Raw genomic sequence first — 10,989 nt, 5'->3', positions numbered from 1 at the left:
ATTTTTCATATTTACCAGTTGGCCCCATTCACTTTAATCGCAAGTGCCTCACTGTAACCCAGATTTTTGCTTCTTTTTTTTAAGAAAAGGAAGGACGAATCGAAATTTATTTGTGTGGTAATCCAAATTATGTCACAAATAAGGTCGATTAATCAACTTGTATTGAACCACGTATATTCCTTTCAGGAGATAGGACCTTGAACCTACTTGACACTGGCGCCCTCCCCTGTCGAAATAAACTCAGTGCCCTGTACGACAGTATCACAGCGCCCTCTGGCGGTGACAGTCATGTGACGCTGCGGCAGGAACTGAATCAGCAGAGTGTTTACGCTCTTGAGTCACTCCAGTGCTACCGACTGTCGGGATGTGACCCCGGAACAGGACGCCTTATACACAACACAGCTCTCAAATACAACAAAAACGACAGAATCCTGGACCAGGAGAGGTAAGACATGAAACGAAACGTGACTGAGGCAACATATGAAAATTACGCCCCAAAACGAGGCGAGAAATAAAGCGGTGTGTGTTTGTCTGTTGCTAGCTGAGCTAGTGTGTGTGTGTGTGTGTGTGTGTGTGTGTGTGTGTGTGTGTGTGAGAGAGAGAGAGAGAGAGAGAGAGAGAGAGAGAGAGAGAGAGAGAGAGAGAGAGAGAGAGAGAGAGTGAGTGAGTGAGTGTGAGAGTGTGAGAGTGTGAATGGGAATTGTGGGAACTTCATTCAGGTCTTTGTTACAGCCAGACTGTCCAGTTTGCCTATTAAAGCACCCCCTGTGTCTTACACGGACTAACTTTACACTCTTAAATTGCATATTCATGGATAAAGGGGCCTGTTTTACTGACAAGGTTGCATTTTCAAGAGATATGAGAGATATGTGTATGCTGGAAGAGAGAGGAGGACTGGAATGATATTAGTGTACTAACAGACTTCTGGAGTTCAGAGTTAAACAGATACTTTATTATCTTATTGATTACATTTTAATCTCTTTGCACATTGATTTTGTTGTTCATGATCTACAGACCCTTTACTGTTTACCTTTATTGTTTTTAGTCCTCTTTCAGTGCACAAATCTGCTTCAGTGAATGCACAGATATGTTTTCAAATGCTTTTAAACCTCATTATGGTTGCAGGTTAAGGTTTATTTCATTGATTTAAACTAGTAAGGGATAGTCATCGTTTACGGACCCTCATGTTGTTCCAAAACTTATGAGCAAACTATATGGAAGACAAAAGGTGAAATGTTATGGACACTCAGCCTTACTCACCATTCACTTACATAGCATATTTATTCCGTACAATGAAAGTGAATGGTGACCATGGCCGGGTCTTAGGGGGGCCCCTCCAGAAACATCTGATGCCCCGCTCTGACTAACAGCGAAATGATCAAGGTGCACTCTGCCCCTCGGACTGATTGCAAAATGATAAATATGCAAGTGCCCTGATAGTGATTGAGGCTGTCAGTCCCTAACATTCTGCCTAACATCTTCTTTTGTGTTCTATGAAAGAAAGTCATACAGATTTGAACAACATGAGAGTGTGTAAATACTGACTGAATATATTTTTTTTTTTTTGCTTACATCTATTTAATATGTACTTGTTTATATGATCATCTCAAACTTTCACAATATGTTCAGTCCAATATGAATCTGTCACTAGTGCACCATTATTATGCCTCAGTGCTGATGATCATCTATTCGTGTTCTATCCACAACTCATTGCGAATAAAGAATGCCTCTGCACTTACATCTGTCAGCTAACGGTGTAGCTCAAATTCTGCTATGAAGCTGGCAGTTTGCCTGCTGTGGGCACTTGAACTGTGCCAGGGTTTTGAGTGCTGACAGAGCAGGGTCAGCTACTTGTGAACTTGGAAATGAAGCAGTCTCCACATTCTATTGAGGGTTTCTGGCCCTTTGAATCAGAGATCGTTCCCTCCTCTATGGCGGGGGGGCAGGTGCGGCTCAAGGACTGCTCAACCTCTGCGTCCCAAAGGGAGATCATCAGCTGCCTTTGAGCTACAAGCCTAGGCATGGGCTGAGACCTCCTGCCAAGCAAATTTTTTGTTGGGAAGCCCAGCCCCCCTATGTCGCTTGGCATCCCCCCACCCCCTTCTGTTTTCTGTCTGTCAGACACTACACAGGCTGGGTTTATGCCTTAAAGGGCTGCTTCTGCATGATCAAGGCTGTGACGCATGCTTAAATCAGGCTCACTTGCCACATATGTGGTATCTTTCTGTGGCAATTAGTGAAATCCTCCTCTGTTGCTTAAATTTCCATTGGTCTCCATTAACTTTGAAGATGAGACCTTACATTGGATCTGACTTGTCAGTTTATTTTTTTATTTGTTTTATTAACATTTTTATTGATTCATAAATTAACTCACCAGGGCATGATCTGAGACTAAGATATTTCCAATTGAGCAATCAACAACAGATGAAATGAGGGATTTGGATATAAAAAAAAAATCTATTCTAGAATAAATCTTATGGACTGATGAAAAAAAATTTATAGTCCCTACCAGATGGGTTCAAAAGTCTCCAAATATCCGTAAGAACAAGATTTTTACAAATCCTGTGAAGCATCAATGTTGCTCTATGGGGTTTACACACTTTTGCTTCACTGAGATCAAGCACTGAGTCCATCAAAAGATTAAAGTCTCCTCCCAATATTATATCATGAGGGGTGCCAGCGGCTTGCAGAATCCCTTCAAGATCTATAAAAAAGCCCTGATCATCAGCGTTAGGTGCATAAATATTAGCCAAAATCAACCTTTGCCCTTGAATTTCAGCTAAAACAATAATGACTCTTCCTAATTGATCTTTAGTCTGTTTGAGACATTTGAATTGTAGATGTTTATTAATCAATATAATGACTCCCTTGCTCTTACTTGAGCCAGCACTAAAAAAAAACATGTCCACCCCATATCTTCCCAATTTTTTCAGCTTCCTGCGGGGAGAGATGTGTTTCTTGAAGAAAAATGATATTATATTTCTTACGTTTAAGAAAATAATAACCTTCCTTCTTTTTATGGGGTGCCCCAACCCATTTACATTCCATGTGGAGAGAGATAGTACACTCATATTAACATTTGACATTTTGATATAGTAGAAAAGTTGGTCTCCATATAAACATTGATTTCAGTCTTTAACATTTGTTGGAAATCAGGATTTTGCAAAAGGGATACATTAAGGTGCCTACTATATGATTTATTTTTCCCTGTATATGGCAACACCTCTAAACTCACCAGGGCATGATCCGAGACTAAGCTATTTCCAATTGAGCAATCAACAACAGATGAAATGTGGGATTTGGATATAAAAAAAAAAAATCTATTCTAGAATAAATCTTACGGACTGATGAAAAAAAAATTATAGTCCCTACCAGATGGGTTCAGAAGTCTCCAAATATCCATAAGACCAAGATTTTTACTAATCCTGTGAAGCGTCAGTGTTGCTCTAGGGGGTTTTCACACTTTTGCTTCACTGTGATCAAGGACTGAGTCCATCAAAAGATTAAAGTCTCCTCCCAATATTATATCATGAGGGGTGCCAGCGGCTTGCAGAATCCCTCCAAGATCTATAAAAAAGCCCTGGTCATCAGCGTTAGGTGCGTAAATATTAGCCAAAATCAACCTTTGCCCTTGAATTTCAGCTAAAACAATAATGACTCTTCCTAATTGATCTTTAGTCTGTTTTGTTACAGCCTTATTCCAAAATAGATTAAATTCATTATTTTCCTCAAAATTCTACAAATGATACCCCATAATGACAATGTGAAAGAAGTTTGTTTGAAATCTTTGCAAATTTATTAAAAATAAAAAACGAAAAAAATTACATGTACATAAGTATTCGCAGCCTTTGCCATGACACTCAAAATTGAGCTCAGGTGCATCCTGTTTCCACTGATTTACCTGTGGTAAATTCAGTTGATTGGACATGATTTGGAAAGGCACACACCTGTCTATATAAGGTCCCACAGTAAACAGTGCATGTCAGAGCACAAACCAAGCCATGAAGTCCAAGGAATTGTCTGTAGACCTCCAAGACAGGATTGTATCGAGGCACAGATCTGGGGAAGGGTACAGAAAAATTTCTGCAGCATTGGAGGTCCCAATGAGCACAGTGGCCTCCATCATCCATAAATGGAAAAAGTTTGGAACCACTAGGACTCTTCCTAGAGCTGGCTGCCTGGCCAAACTGAGCGATCGGGGGAGAAGGGCCTTAGTCAGGGAGGTGACAAAGAACCTGATGGTCACTCTGACAGAGCTCCAGCATTTCTCTGTGGAGAGAGGAGAACCTTCCAGAAGAACAACCATCTCTGCAGCACTCCACCAATCAGGGCTGTATGGTAGAGTGGCCTGATGGAAGCCACTCCTCAGTAAAAGGCACATGACAGCCCGCCTGGAGTTTGCCAAAAGGCACCTGAAGGACTCTCAGACCATGAGAAACAAAGATTGAACTCTTTGGCCTGAATGGCAAGCGTCATGTCTGGAGGAAACCAGGCACCGCTCATCACCTGGCCAATACCATCCCTACAGTGAAGCATGGTGGTGGCAGCATCATGCTGTGGGGATGTTTTTCATCGGTAGGAACTGGGAGACTAGTCAGGATCGAGGGAAAGATGAATGCAGCAATGTACAGAGACATCCTTGATGAAAACCTGCTCCAGAGCACTCTGGACCTCAGACTGGGGCAAAGGTTTATCTTCCAACAGGACAACGACCCTAAGCACACAGCCAAGATAGCAAAGGAGTGGCTACGGGACAACTCTGTGAATGTCCATGAGTGGCCCAGCCAGAGCCCAGACTTGAACCCGATTGAACATCTCTGGAGAGATCTGAAAATGGCTGTGCACCAACGCTCCCCATCCAACCTGATGGCACTTGAGAGGTCCTGCAAGGAATAATGGGAGAAACTGCCCAAAAATAGGTGTGCCAAGCTTGTAGCATCATACTCAAAAAGACTTGAGGCTGTAATTGGTGCCAAAGGTGCATCAACAAAGTATTAAGCAAAGGCTGTGAATACTTATGTACATGTGTTTTTTTATTTATTTTTTTATTTATTAATTTTTTTATAAATTTGCAAAGATTTCAAACAAACTTCTTTCACATTGTCATTATGGGGTATTGTTTGTAGAATTGAGGGAAATAATGAATTTAATCCATTTTGGAATAAGGCTGTAACATAAAATGTGGAGAAAGTGAAGCGCTGTGAATACTGTCTGGATACACTGTGTGTGTGTGTGTGTGTGTGTGTGTGTATAATAAATATATATATATATATATATAAGCAAAAAATCACAGTTGTTAAAAGTTAAAGCTTGTTATTTTTAACTTGCATAATTTACGAGTAATACATTATTCGTATTTTGAGTACCTAACTACAAAAATTACTCAAATGCCCATCCCTAGTTTATATGCACAATTATAATCAAGCTACAGCCTGTTAGTCCGACTTCGTAGAAATCGGAAAGGTAGGATTTTAGCCAAACTGAAGTTTTTACATGACATTTTGAGAAGAAGAAATATTTAGTGCAGCTGAAATCAAACTTTTAAAGTGTAATGTAAACGTACTGACTGAGAAAATGGTCTTATTATTGTATCTAGCTGTATGCAGTAGCAGTGACCCCAAAGGGACCTACCCACTGCAGTGGGTTTTGAATTGTGATTCATGACAAGCACTCTGTTGCATGACAGCCATCTTGAGAAACGCTTATTCAAGACTTAGTGCATTGTGCATTGACAAAATAACCTTCGAAATGTTTCAGGACTGACTTTGTTTGACTGCACACCTATTTATAAACTGGGTTGGAGTTAATTCCAATTGTGATTTGGCTTGTTTACATGATGAATTAAATTCAAGCGATTGGGGGCCTGGGTAGCTCAGTGGTAAAAGACACTGGCTACCACCCCTGGAGTTCACTAGTTCGAATCCCAGGGCGTGCTGAGTGACTCCAGCCAGGTCTCCTAAGCAACCAAATTGGCCCAGTTGCTAGGGAGGGTAGAGTCACATGGGGTAACCTCCTCGTGGTCTCTAAAATGTGGCTCTTTCTCAGTGGGGTGCGTGGTGAGTTGAGCGCGGATGCCGCGGTGGATGGCATGAAGCCTCCACACGTGCTATGTCTCTGTGGCAACGTGCTCAACAAGGTGATAAGATGCGCAGGTTGATGGTCTCAGATGCGGAGGCAGCTGGGATTCATCCTCCGCCACCCAGATTGAGGCGAATCACTACGTGACCACGAGGACTTAAAAGCGCACTGGGAATTGGACATTCCAAATTGGGTGAAAAAGGGGAAAACTCCAAAAAAAAAAACAAAATAAACATTCAAGCGATTGGTTTACTGTAGTAACCGGTAATGCATGCGTGGATGTTTTAGCTTAAATTCTGAAGCTTTACACTTATTAACTTTTGAGCATTTTAGAAAGCCAAATCCTGGCAAGACTCATTGATATTAATTCCTTGGAGACTTCTTTATGAAGTCTGTCTGCTTTAAGTGTAACCTATTTTCTGTATTGAAAACAGTGAATTTGCAATCGCACTGCTGGCTCATGCTTCATTCGTTGCTAGCATGTCATGACCTAGTTATCAGGCTCTGGCTGCTTCATTTCTATTGTTGTCAAATACAGTGACTATTGTTTCCACACTGTATATTTGAAAGGGTCGTTTACTGTAAAATCTACAGACAAACCTGGCGCAGAAACAACTAAAACAGGACTTGCGTTCTTGCTGATATAAGCACTTGGGCTAGGCTACATAGTGGCAAAACATTTTAATTAGTGCTGCTTGCTAAGTTAACATGTTGTAGTTCTGTCAGCTTCCTAAAACACAATTTGCGTGTTTATATCCATTCGAATTCCTCAGATCTTCCGCCAAAACCAGTGCTGAGATGTGAAAACACTCAACTGATTCCGTCTGGTGATCAGGCTTGCGTTTTTATTGTTGTTTTTTTTTCACCCAACAGATGATAAAACGGACTAAACAAATCTTTGAAACTAACATTAATGGAGGGACACTAGTGGATGTTATGAGCAGATGCACTACACACTGTGCCACGGATCCAACCTTGTAGTTATTATTTGCTAATGTCTGTCTGGCTAATACAAAGTTTCAGTAGAACAGTGCCCTCTGCTGCCCATCAATTCCCTTTAGATGAAAAGAGCCTCTTTTTATCCCTTTAGTGTCTGTAAATTCATTACTCATTCTGTCCAGCTGCTCAAGAAGGCATAATGCTGCTGGTGAGGTTGGCATGCTCACTGATAGATTTACACTGACTGACAGGGATGATTTGTTTTGGAGTTTGGTAGTTAGTCCCATCCTACAATTTTTCAGTGATTTATCTGCCCACACAAGACAGCATCCTTTATTTCCACTGGCAGGAAAAAGTTAAGGGACTTCTTGCCCTCCAAAGCAAAATCCACCGTTGTCTGTCTGGGTCTTCTCACCAATATGTCAACCATTGTGTTGCTTCAGTACATTTGCTTGTCTAATTGTTTAATCTAATTGAATCTGGAGAGGAGACACAAGATGATGCAGGTTTTTTCCCCATTCTGGAACCCATAAATTATAATCACTGAGTGAGAATCAAACTTCTGCCATATGAACACAGTGCTTGCACCCAGATTGCCCCTGTGGGACAAAATATTTAAAAGTGTTTGACTCACTGTAGTAAAAGACTGTGATGGTAACCAGGATAAAATAAGCTGTTTTGAGCTCAGATAGATGAGATTAGTTGTGGTCAAGAGTAGGATTTTGATTGCTTGTCAAAAATAAACCCAACAGTCAATACACTCTTGTATGTCTCATGCTAGGCAGCATTAAAGGGTTAGTTCATCCAAAAACAAAAATTCTCTCATTTACTGACCCTCATTCCATCCCAGATGTGCATGACTTTCTTTCTTCTGCTGAACACAATTGAATATTTTTACAAGAATTTCTCAGCTCTGTAGGTCCATACAATGTAAGTGAATGGGTGCCAACATTTTTAAGCTCCAAAATCCATATAAGGGCAAAATAAAAGTACTCCAGACGACTCTGGTGGTTAAATCCATATATTCTAGGAATGTGCTGAACGACTAATTTTACTGACGTTTAAATGGAAATTTTGAAGTCGACTAATCTAACCAACCTTCAGAAAATATGTTTATGCAACCCATTTAAAATACTTAATCTATTCCAAATTCGAAGCTAAAAAAAGGGGGGGGGGGGGGGATTTATCTGCGACGTGCTTGCAAAATTAACACGTCGACATGGTCCGGTTGAAGACGGGACTTGACTCACCTGAGGCTGCTATCCTGCACTTGAAAAAGCCTGCACAGTGAAAAAATAATGTACAAGTACGCACAGATGTAAAGAAGACTCAAATGTGAAAACATCCTTAGGGACTTTCAAACATTTGGAAATCCGATTCCCGCACCACCACTGAAGTGATTTCGTACCTACTTTGCTGAGTTTGCTTGTCTAGCGAGAGGACATTTTCCTGCGTGCACCGCGAGTGAGAAAGGGAAGCACACGCAGCCTGAGGTGAAGTGAAACTTTTTATCTGCTCCAGATATCCTTTTTTTTTTTTTTTTTTATAATATTTGTATTATTAATTATATTTAAAATATGTAACCTTAATATGACAGTAATTTAAGTGCAGCCTCTGTAAAAATATAAAGCCAAACTTAAATGTGTAAAAATTATGATCAGTTTAATGGGGGGAAATATTAACCGACTAGTAATTCCAGTGTAGACTAACAGCATCAGAACTGTTTAGTCAACTAGTCTCGCACATCCCTAGTGTTGTCACAGTAACAAAATTTCAGTAGTCGGTACCGATACCAGTGAAATTTCACGGTTCTCGATACCAATTTCGATACCACAGCATAAATATGCTAATATGACAATGTGCTGTTGAACACACCTGTTTAGCCTATTTAAAAAGTGACTTTTCAATGTAAATAATACATTTTAATTAAATCCATGTTTCCTTCAAGTGTTTCTCAATCAAGGATGCATTGCTTAAATGTTTTTAAGTAGCACCCTACTGAAATCTGTTTTATTTATTACCAAATCATGGTTTCCTTTTTGTTATTATTATTATTTTCCAGAACTCCATGTTTTAGTTTAATTTCATCATCAAAATGGTGTCTAATCAATTCATTCTTAAATCTTTTAAGAAGTATAAATAGAACTTTTCAACATGTCATCACTGCATTTTTTTTCAACTTTTGTTCAACAGCAGTCTTGCTTGTGATATATTGTTTTATTATTATTATTATTATTATCATTACAGTGAATATTAAATTTTACCATATATTTGTAATATATTTCTGTCACAATTTCTGCAATTTCAGGGCTCTATCTTATATTTGAAACATGCTTTTATTATAACGTGTATTTTTTGCCTGAATCTTCACTTTCCGGATAAACCGTTTGCGACACTTAAGTCACATCTGAAATCTCATCTCTTTACACTGGCCTTTGAGTCTGACAAATGAAATGTAGGACACAACTTTGGAGTGTTTGTATTTTGTATTTTAGATTACTGGTGTTTGTGTATGTGGTAATTTTTAAATGTTATGTTTTAAATTGTATTACTGTGAAGCACTTTGGTCAACTCTGTTGTTTTAATGCAATATAAATAAAGTTGAGCTAAGATTAAAGCGCAAATGCTGTGATTTAATTATATAAATATATAGTTTACATGTGCTGCGTGGTTCACAGTAGATTAGTGCTCTGCTCTGTCATCTGATTCAACGTGAATGACTCTCAATATGTATGAGCGGTCGGATTTATACATTCAAAGTACGCAGCTCTTCCACACGAAGATTGCAGCCTTTAGCGGATTAATAAATCACACCAGGACATGTCACGATTTTAATTTGATTAATTGTCCATTTCAGTGTAAAGAGTAACAGAGCACATGCTCAAAATGAGCATTTTAAAGCAGTCACGTGTCAGTCATATCACGAGCTGGTACCGGATTGAGTCGGTGCTCTGTACTACCAGTAATGAAGAAACACTGGTATAGTTACATCTTTTTTATTTTAGTATCGTCTTGGTACCAAAGTACCGCTACTTTTGACAACACTAATTCTGAAGCAATTTGATAGGTGTGGGTGAGAAGCAGATCAATATTTATGTCCTTTTTTTTACTATAAATTCTCCTCCCTGCTCAGTCAATTTCCACTTTACTTTCTCATTCTCCTCCTGTTTTTGGTGATTCACATCATTCATGCATGTCACCCCCTAATGGGCAGGGAGGAGAATTTATGACCAAAAATAACTTAAATATTGATCTGTTTCTCACCCACACCTATCATATCATGTCTGAACACATTGATTTAACCACTGGAGTCATATGGATTACTTTTATGCTTCCCTTATGTGGGTTTTGGAGTTTCAAAATTTTGGCACCCTTTCACTTGCATTATGACGACCTACAGAGCTGAAATATTCTTTCGAAAATCTTAATTTCTGTTCTGCAGTAAATGAAGAACTTTCATTTTTGGGTGAACTATCCCTTTAAAGTAATCCATAAGACTCCAGTTAATCAATGCCATCTGAAGCAATCCAATCGGATTTGGGTGAGAACAGACCAAACCTTTTTCACTATAAATCTTGACAGCAGTCTGACCATGGCGATCATGATTTCATGCTCGATTACACTTTCTATTGCACCATCTAGTGCTCTGTGCATGTGACAAGCACTAGGTGTTGTAATCAAGCTTGAAATCAAGATCGTGATCATGACCAGTTTTCTTATTGACTAGTCGGTGGGCTGTCTGAACAACTAGTTGACTAGTCGGTTTGAAGGAACCCATGTATAATTGGGCTCTGTCATGTTCACGTTACCCCGATCAGACACGTTTCAGAGCGTTATTGCCTACCTACACTAAGTGCAGCAGTTCAACATGGTAACTAAAAGATATTCAATAAATAAATACACTAAATAACTATAACCTCTTATCAAACAAAATTATAAAAGTAAGAAAAGTACGAAATAAGCAAGTCTCCA

General features: G+C 39.4%; 1 protein-coding gene across 1 annotated transcript in view; it reads left to right on the top strand.

Moving 5' to 3' along the window:
- The first annotated feature begins 248 nt into the window (after positions 1-248).
- The window catches only part of ctnnbip1 (catenin, beta interacting protein 1), a 49,450-nt gene continuing 38,709 nt past the window's right edge, over positions 249-10,989 (top strand). The window contains exon 1 of the mRNA XM_051660969.1: positions 249-445. The gene's annotated coding sequence lies outside the window, so the exon portion shown is untranslated. The remainder of the gene's footprint in view (positions 446-10,989) is intronic.

Source organism: Myxocyprinus asiaticus, chromosome 28 (genome assembly GCF_019703515.2).
Source record: "Myxocyprinus asiaticus isolate MX2 ecotype Aquarium Trade chromosome 28, UBuf_Myxa_2, whole genome shotgun sequence".
NCBI lineage: Eukaryota > Metazoa > Chordata > Actinopteri > Cypriniformes > Catostomidae > Myxocyprinus > Myxocyprinus asiaticus.
This window is presented reverse-complemented; position numbering and strand designations above follow the sequence as displayed.